This window comes from Desmodus rotundus, chromosome 2 (assembly GCF_022682495.2).
Source record: "Desmodus rotundus isolate HL8 chromosome 2, HLdesRot8A.1, whole genome shotgun sequence".
NCBI lineage: Eukaryota > Metazoa > Chordata > Mammalia > Chiroptera > Phyllostomidae > Desmodus > Desmodus rotundus.
The window spans coordinates 130,604,500-130,614,291 of NC_071388.1; the positions used below are offsets into that span (position 1 = coordinate 130,604,500).

Sequence of the window (9,792 nt, forward strand, 5' to 3'; positions counted from 1 at the left end):
GCTTGGGTTGCGGGCCAGGTCCCCAGTAGGGGACATGTGAGAGGTAACCACACATTGATATTTTTTCCCTATCTTCCCCTGTCTAAAAATAAATATATAAAATCTTTTTTAAAATTTAAAAATGTAGATAGACATTAAATTTTAATATATCAGCAATATCCCTGGCCCTTTATTTGGTCTTTTTATATCATAATCAGATTGCTTTATAATCTTCTTTGACTGTGAAAATAAATGTAGAAATTCTGTAAATAGATTTTTCCTCTTTGTTTGAACACCATTAAATATTTTCTCTAGAGAACTCTAAGCATGTGGGTGGGTAACAGTTTATTATTTTTGTTTTCATGCAATGAATGGTAACAATTTTAGGTGCAGTTTAATGAGCTCTGACAAATGTGTAAATACCCATATAAGCATCATGCTCATCAAAATATAGAACATGTCCAAACCCCAAAAAGTTTCCTGTGGCCATTTTCAGTTGACCTCCTCCTCTCTCTGTCTTTCTCCCATTCCTAGGCAACCACTGCTCTGATTTCAGTCTCAATGTATTAGTTTGTTTCCTTCTTCTAGAAACACATGTCAATGAAATCATCCACTATGTGCTCTTTCATGTAAGGCTTGACTCAGCACAATATTTTATTTTTGTTTTTAATGACTGTAGGGTAAACGGAGTCAGTCAATTCCCTGAAGTGAATTAATCATTGTTGAATGGCTCCTAAGTGGTTATTAATTAGTCAGTTAGTTGATGGAAATATAATAGTGGGGAATACAATAATTGAGATAACAATAGGGAGGCCTATTATCACTGGGGAAATGACAGAGGAAAATAGAGTTTTGTTCATTTATGTCTGTATAACTAAGATAAGCAGTATTCTCACAGCCTTCAGACAAGGCCCTATAAACCGTATTCCCACAGGCTGGAATGGGCCCGCATGCACAGAATCACACTTTGTTATACAGTATCTTGGCACCCTGCTGGCTTTGTATGCATTTAGTATATAAGGGAGTCGGAGCTTCCCATTCTCTTGCGGCATGCATGGATTGCCCCACCCCTGAATAAAGTGTCAGGACTTCCCATGACTCTGTATATTCTTCTGACTGCCTGAAACCTGAATGAACCTGCCTGGCCTTGAAAGGCTGCAACACAATTGGCGCCATCAGCAGGATTTGTCGCAGTATGATATGGAGGAGATGTGGGCCACCCTGGAGGGGGATTTGGAAAGGTGATTGGCCACCCATGTGTGGTATCCAGTGGTGAGTCTCCTGTCAGGGTGGGTTCACCCACAGAATTGGCCTGATGTTAGTGGCACACCGGACATGGTAGAGAAGGCTGTGTGTGTGGTAGAAGAGACTCTAGAGAAGCCAAGTGCCTGAGCAGCTGGGGGCTGTGGGCTGAGTGTTTCTTGCAGCTTTGTGAACTGAGATGGAGACTGCACTTTGCGATGCAGTGAAGGTACAAGAACTGCAAGGCAGAGAGGAAAGCTCAGAGGCCAGAGTCTGTCTGTGTCTTGGAGGAAGACCTCCAAACAGTAGAGCAGCCGCGATACCCCTCCCCAATCATAGTGAATGATTCAGAAGAAGAAGAGGGTAATTGCCACTTCTGCACCCTCTTCCATTCCCCTGTACCACAAAGACATGGAGCAAATTTGCCAAGAGGGACAGAGCCAATGGACTGTGGCCCAGGTTGGGTGCTTCAGTGGCAGCAGTGGCACTGGCATCTGGAAAGCTGTCCCAAGCATGCTGATCAGGGCAGGTGTCCACAGTGGAGCAGATGGTGATGACCAAAGCTGCAGAGACAGAAGCTGTGGTGGGCCACACCAGGAAAAGCAGCAGTGGTTGGGAGCAATGGTGTCCTAAGTTTCCTTTGTCTCACAGTTAAAGAGCAAACCCATGTGGGTGCAAGCTAACCAATGTTTGCCACGGCCCCAGGAGAAGAAGTCAGTGAGGAAAAAACCCAGGGGTGTGGCCTGAGAGGCCCGTCCTGTGCGTCTAGAGGACCATTTGTCTGTGTCACCATCCCAAGAGGGAGGAAATATCCTTTGGAAATTTGAATAGGTGGACTGTCAAAGAACCTGTCTACAGGCAGGGACTAGAAAAGGTGAAGGCCATGAAGCTTTCCCTGGTTATTGGGCTACTGTTCCCCTGTAAGTATACTGTTTTTCTGTCCCCCATTCCTGAATATATCCTGAGCCCCTTGTGAGGGGCCTGTTGAAGATCTTTGCAGGGATATGCTGAGCATCACCTTGTTCAGTTGTCGGCCCCACAAAGGGTGACGGCAGTTAAACATACACAGTCTGGTTTGACACCAGTGTAGGTCAGAGTAACCAGTGGGCAGTACTGTGAGCTGTGTGGCTCATGGCTGCCAATGAAGCCCCGCCCCTGACTATTTGCACAGTTAGTTGGGTGGTATACCATGGACTAACACTGTGGGTCTCTAGATGGCATGCAAATAAGTGGATGGTTATGCATAGGCCATTATGTGGACAGGCCTTGTGGCAAGACCTATAGGAATTAGGCCACCAGAAGCAAATCACTGTGTGTCATGTGACCGGACATGCACCCATTGCTTCCTCTGAGAATGATGAGGCTGACACTCTAGCCAAGGTGCGATGGTTGGAGACAGTACTTGATGGCCCATCAGGAAAAGAAAAAGTAGCCCAGTAGCTACACCATGAAGTCTTACATGCTGGACAGAAGACTATGGGGTCTACTATAAAAACTTAGGGGTTATCTGTCACCTTAGCAGAGGTACAGAAAGCTTGTGAGACCTGTGCTCTCTATTCATTAGAGCATCCCCAGAGGCCTGTGGGAACTATAGGACAGGTAGTGCAGGGACGGGTACTGCTTATCTGGTGGCCGGTTGATGTCATCAGGCCCCTACCTAGTTCAGAGGTGTATAAGTGTGCAAACACATGTGTGGACACAGCTACTGGACTTTTAGCTGCTTACCCCACAAGGCACACGGATCAGAGAGTGGTAATTGCTGCACTGGAGCATCTATGTGCTGCTTATGTGTGACCCTTGATCATTGAAAGTGATCAGAGGACGCATTTTACTGGGGCATTAGTGTAACAATGGGCCCAAGACCTGCATATTGACTGGAAGTTCCATGTAGCCTATCTCCCCCAAGCTGATGGAAGGATTCAATTGGTCAATGGTCTCTTAAAGCAGGGCCTGTGCACCACACCTGCCACTCTTAAGATGGGGGGTTGGACGAAATGCTGTGGATTGTCCTCCAGACTCTGAATGAGAGGAGCTGGGGTGGGGGGCACAGCTCTGGTGGAAGCACTGCTCCTCCGGACTGCTGCTCCAATTCAGCTGCAGGTACAGACTAAGGATGCCTTGCTGAAACCAGGCATGGGAAAACAGGGGAATATTCTCTTGCCTGCCCTTCAGGGCCTGGATTGAGGGCAAACAACCACTTGGATGTGGCCTTGGGAAATAAAAGCCTCCCACATGCACTGGGTGGGTCTTGTTGCCCTTTGGGATGGAGAGAAACTTGCAAATAGTGCTCTGGGTGATTGGGGCATGGCCCCCAATCTTAAAGGTGATGTACCCACTACCAGCAGACCATGAAATGCTTCTCCGTGGCACCTCCATGATTTCTCTATGGCCCATTGTTAGTTCTCCCCTGTTGCTATAAGTAGATGCTGAGCCCCAAGTTGAGGTGCAAAAAGTATGGTATTCATGCCCAGGAAGGCCCCCAGTACCAGCCACTGTCTTATCAGCTGACCAGAAACTTACTTGTATATTCCTTGAGGGTAATGATTTGCCATTGTTGGTGCATATAACTGCTCTGTCTTTTCACCCTTAAGGTGCAGAGTAACACATCAGTGGACTGGGTACATATCTATGCCTCAGTGGCTAACCAATCAGCGTGCTGGGTCTGCACTGGAATCCATTTGAGCATAGCTGCTGGCCTCCCATGGTGCATTTCTCCAGCTTCTGTTTCAAATTAGACTAGCCTTCAGAACCAATGGAACTGTGCACATCCCATGTGGAATGCGACCTGGACTGACATCTACCTGGGGGTGAAGAGCAGTATGAGCGCACAAGCCATTGGTCAGCTACTCTATATGAAATGACTCGGGATGGCTCACTGCTGAGGCCATGGATCGGGCTGGACCAGCTCCCCTTTGCATTGAAAACCTCGAAAGACAAGCCTAGGTGGGCTGGACTTCAAAATGTCTGTGTCAAACTTGAACTTTAAAGCATGCCTGAGAGGTGAGGACTGATAATTGGGCTATGGTTCTAAGACCACTGGGACAGGTGGTCTTACCTGCCTGGAAAAGGGCCAGCCATTGTACCTGGGGATGGCGCTACTTACCTGCTGGAGTCCAGAAAACTCTTGTACTACAGCCAGCCAACTGGGAGGCATTTAAGACACAACACCCAGAGCAAGTGTACTTTCTGGTGGCATTACCCATTAGCTATTTTTTCTTCTCAAACTGCTTCCATAGTCACTGAGACTCAGATGACTGCTTTAGCTTTGCATATTGCTTGTATGTTGAATGCAACACATGATTGTTTAAGTCTCTTAATTGAGGAAGTTTATCAATTGAGAAAAGTAGCCTTGCAAAATCACATGGCCTTAGATATGCTTACTGCATCCCAAGGTGGGATGTGTGTGCCTAGTAGGGGTTGAATGCTCCGTATACATTCCAGGTGTCCATCACAACATTAGGCAAGCCTTACAACATTAGCTTCTGAGACCCATGCTATTGAACACCTGACATGTGGTCCCCTGCAGGAATGGTGGGCATCCCTAAATACTAAATGGCCATGGACCCTTGCTGTCTTGGGAGGCAGTGCTCATGTTTTGGTAGCTTGTTGTTGTAGTCTATACTGTTGTTGTGGTATATGGGTGGAGGGCTCTGCCCTCCTCACCAAGGGACCTTCTCAGAAGAAACTCTTGCATAGTTTGTGTGGTGAGGAACACTGAAGGGGCAGATTGTAGGGTAAATGGATTCAGGCAGGCTCCCTCACCTAGATGTCTGGGCAACTAAGATCAGCAGTGTTCCCATAGCTTTGAGACGGGGTCTGATAAACTCTATTCCCATAGCCTTGAGTGGGCTCGCATGCCCATGATCACACTGTGTTATACAATGTTTGAGCTCCCTACCAACTTTGTGTACATTTATTATATAAGGGACTTGGGCTTTCCCGCTCTGCTGCACGCGGCTTGCAGCATAAGTGGATTGTCTCACCCATGAATAAAGGCACGTCAGGCCTTCCCACGTCTCCGCACATTTTCTTCCATCTGCCCAGATCCCAAGTGAACCTCCCTGGCCTTGAAAGTCTGAAAGACAGATGGCCTGTAATTTTTAGTGATACAATTCAATTACCATTCAGACTGAGTCATTTAAGTAAAAGCCCAATTTAGGGGCTCTATATATCTCAGAATTTTATAAGGAAGCAGAATCATGTAAAACAAAATCCATGACATATTTCATAAGGGATTAATATCCAGAATACATAGGGAACTCCTAAAACAAAAAATAAATAAACAATCTGATTAAAAAAGGTCAAAGGACTTGAATAGACATTTTTCCAAAGAGATACAAATGGACAACAAGCACCTGAAAAGATGTTCAATGTCATAATCAGTAGAGAAATGCAGTCAAACCATAGTGAGATTCCACTTCACACCCACGAAGGTGACTATTATTATTATTATTATTATTATTTAAAGCAAGTACTGGAGAGCATGTGGAGAGATTGGAACTCTTATGCTCTTCTGATGGGAACGTGAAATGGTGTAGCCACTAACAGAGACAGTACAGAAGTTCCTCAAAGAATTAAAGAGAGAATTACCACAAGATCCAGCAATTCCACTTCCTGAACTGAAAAGAACTGGAAGCAGAGACACAATAAATGTTCACAATAGCCAACAGGTAGGAACACCTGAGTGTCTGTCTACAGATGAATGGATAAACAACATGGAATTTATACATACACACAATAGAATATTCCCCAGCCTTAAAAAGGAAGGAAACTCACACATGCTGTAATGTGAATGAATCTGAAAAACATTGTGCTAAATGAAAAAAGCCAGTAAGAAAAAGACAAAGGCTGTGTGATGATCACAGATACATGAGAGACCTAGAGCAGTTGGAGACAGAGAGCAGGGTGCTGGCTGCCAGGAGCTGGGGCTGGGGTGGGGGGCTGATACCCAGTGAGCACAGAGTGTCAGTTTTTCAAGAGGAAGAGAGTTCTGGAGACGGGTGGTAGTGATGGTGGCCCAACAATGAGAATGTATTTACTGTCATTAAGTCATACACCCAGTTAAAATGGCAAATTTTACTACAATTTAAAAAATAAATGATAACCCATAATAATTAGAATGACAATTATAATGTGTTGTCCAAATTGGGACACTTTAGGGGGGTTGCAATAAATGTGATGGTCCTGGGTAGACCAAGTGCCCCCAAAACCTTCTGCTCCTACCTCAGAGAAAGACATCCACCGGCCTCAGTAGAAAATTTGGTCTGGCAAACATTCGGCAGAGTAACTATGGAAGAAATCTCACAATTAACAGGACCAAGAAATAATGATCTCTGCTCCAAAATCTCAAACTTTGAAAATTCAGCTGGTAGACTTTTGACATAAAATTTTGGATACATTTCAGATTTACAGTTTTATCCCAGAAGTTCATTGTACTCTGGGACACTTACCTTTGGTTTCCCGGCTCAGCTGTCCATACGTGCATGTGGGACACACTTTTACCTCCCTGCCCCATCCTATTCCATCTCAGTGCCATCCACCCCGTAAGGGAAGTCCCCCCAAAACACCCCTCATCTGTTCAGCCTTACCTGACCCACCAGGTGGAATTCTCCACTTCCAAACTTTGGTGGCGCTTTACTTGGAATGAGGCTGGCACGAGAGAAAACCTAGATTATTGAATGAATGCTACTGACCTCTGCTCGGCTGCCAAGCATGAGGAATAACCATAACTAAAATCGTCCACCAGCAGAAGGAAAGTTACCTTGGACTTCCCCACATAAGCTCCATAGTCGGTGCCTTAATTTTTCCGGGACTTTGTGGGTGGGTTTGAAGCCGAGGGATGGAGAATCTGATTTGATTCTTGCTCATCCTGGAAACTGGCATTTCCTCTCAGTGTCTTTGGTATACAGGAAGTGGTCATTCTCACCCTCACTACTCTCAGGCTCTGACACTGGGGTCCCCAGCCCCAAGGTTTGGTTTCTGTGCTGATAAGACCTTAACAATAGGTGCTTGGCTGAAAATGTTCCCTGGTGGGGCTGATCCTGGAAGTGTGATTCCCCCACTGATGTGGTTTTCTCAGGTGGCCTGGATGCCCCAGGCCTGGGCCAGGTCACCCTCACCACGCACATAGTATAGCTTTAAAAAGTCCTAAAGGTCACCTGTCTCAAGTATTTCACACCCCTCCCCCAACTTAATATCACCTCTGTTTTCCTGTACTCCCAAGTACATTGTGAGTGGGATATAAGCTGGAAAAGTTTGTTTCTTTGTTTTTATTTGTTTGTTTGTTTGTTTGTTTTGCAAACATTCAGCTCACCTCATGCTTAGTGCACAGCAGGATTCCTCTCCTACAGCTGTGAGTCCCTGGATCACCAACTTAGCTGTGAAGATAGCGCAGGCTCACCTGATTTACAGGAGAATGGAAGCCTTAGGTGGTCTCATCAGACCAAAGGGCAACATCAGAGCAGGTGACAGGACATCTCAGGTTTGTGTCCAAAAGGGTATACTTTGACCTCTTCCAACACACTAGGGTGGTCATAATCAAACACAGAGAAAATAAGTGCTGGTGAATTCAGGGGCTTATTGGTGGTCTGGCTGGAGAGTATGTGGCAAGGAGACAGTATTTGTGATGATTCCTTTTAGCCTCCATGTAAAGGATTAGAAGTGGCAATTCTTGAGTTCAAACCGAGTTGGATCTTCTTTACCAAAAAATATGTCCCTAGTCTTCTTTGGTCTCCCTAGTCTCCTAAGTTTATTGATACTTTTTAAAATACAAGTTAACAAATTAAACATGAATTTAACAAAGTTTAAATTGGTTTCCTTGAGTAAGTCAGACTTGGTTTTAGTTTGGGCCTTATGACTTAACATTATGACTTGCGATATGGGTTGATTGCCCCAACCTTAAATAAAGGCATACCCTGCATTCCCATGGCTCTGTGTATGTTCTTCTGACTGCCCAAATCCCAAATGAACCTACCTGGCTTTGAAAGGCTACAGCACAAAGACTTATCCATGTTGTTTATATATTAATAGTTGATTCTACTTTATTTCTGAGTACTGTGTTCTATTACAAATTTAAGAAATATACTTTTGTACTCTCTTATTAATGAACATTTGTGCTCTTTCCAGTGTGGGCCTATCAGAAATAAGAATTTTTATGAATATTTTTAAGCAAAACTCTTTATAAAATATATGCTTTTATTTTTTTGAGGAAATATTTACAACTTGGAATACTGAGACATAGTATTGATAATTGCTTACCTTAATGAGAGACTAAGATACATTTATACTTTATACTCTGTTGTAGACAGAAAGATAACCTTTCAATGATGTCTATGTCATAATCCCCAGAATTTATAAATATGTTGCCTAACAGGACAACCAGTATTTTGAAGATGTAATGAGGTTAAAGTTCTTGAGGTGGAGAGATTATCCTGAGTTTTCCTGGTAGGCCCAAAGTAAAAACAAGTAATTCTTTTTAACAGGAAAGCCAGAAATTCAAAATCAGAGAAGAAAAGATATGATGATGAGAGAAGAGGTTGGAGATGGAGGGAGAAAACAGCCAAAGAATGCAGATCGTCTTTGTGTAAATCCAAAATTTCATTTGGCATAATTTTTCTTAAATCTTAGAATTTTTTTAATCTTTTGATTCAGTGCATTGGGATAAATTCTCTCAGCTTTGTTTTTCTGAAAAAAATCTTATTTTTTTCAACTTTAATGTTTTTTTCATTTTTCTGTTGAATTTAGTATTCCCACTTGACAATTTTCTGTATAATGTGTTACAAGATGCTTTTAAAACTTTCTCTTTATTACTGGTTTTCAGAAATTTGATTATGACATGACTTTACACGTTATTTTTTCATGTGTGGGTGTTTCTTCTGCTTAGAGTTCACTGATAGTTTTGAATTAATAGGTTTATACTTTCTATCAAATTTGGAACATTTTTGGTATTAGATCTTTATTCTTGCTCCTCTCTTTTCAGGATTTTGATCATAAATGTGTTGGACCTCTTTATATTACTACAAGGGTCATTATGGCTGCTCTGTTCAATTTGTGTTGGTATTTTTTCTATGTATTTCAGTTTTAATAACTTCTATTAATGTGTGTTTAAAAAAAACACACTCAGACTGTGTTCTCTCTCTCTTACTCTCTTCGAGGAGAGAGAAGAACGATCATCAATGGCAAATGGCAGTTACCAAAGCAACACCAAGAGCCAGCTTCACGCTCAGGAGAGAATGCTCCATGTCTTCCTCCCAGGTTTAGGTGCTCTACGCACTCAGAGAAACTTCTCTAGTAACAAACTATAGAAATGATCCTGAAAGTATAGTCTTTATTAATGTGTTTTTAAGTGTGCTAATTTTTTCAAAAGATTATTAACCCATCTAATTATTTTTTTTATTTTACATTATAAAGTTTTGTAGTATGCTTCTTATGTTCATTTTTGCTTCCCCTTCTCTCCTTACCATTTAGTTCTTGATCAGTTTGTAGTAGGTCTTTTAAGAGTGCCAACTTTATGTCTCTGTCATGTCTCCATCTATTTCTGCCTATTGACCAACTTGTTCCTGGGTTTTGACG

General features: G+C 43.1%; 1 non-coding gene across 1 annotated transcript; it reads right to left on the reverse strand.

The window, feature by feature from the left end:
- Positions 1 to 9,334: 9,334 nt before the first annotated feature.
- LOC112313187 (small nucleolar RNA U3) lies at positions 9,335 to 9,548 on the reverse strand. The gene has a single exon (XR_002975655.1). It is a non-coding gene; the product is annotated as a small nucleolar RNA U3 (small nucleolar RNA).
- Between the last annotated feature and the right edge of the window lie 244 nt (positions 9,549 to 9,792).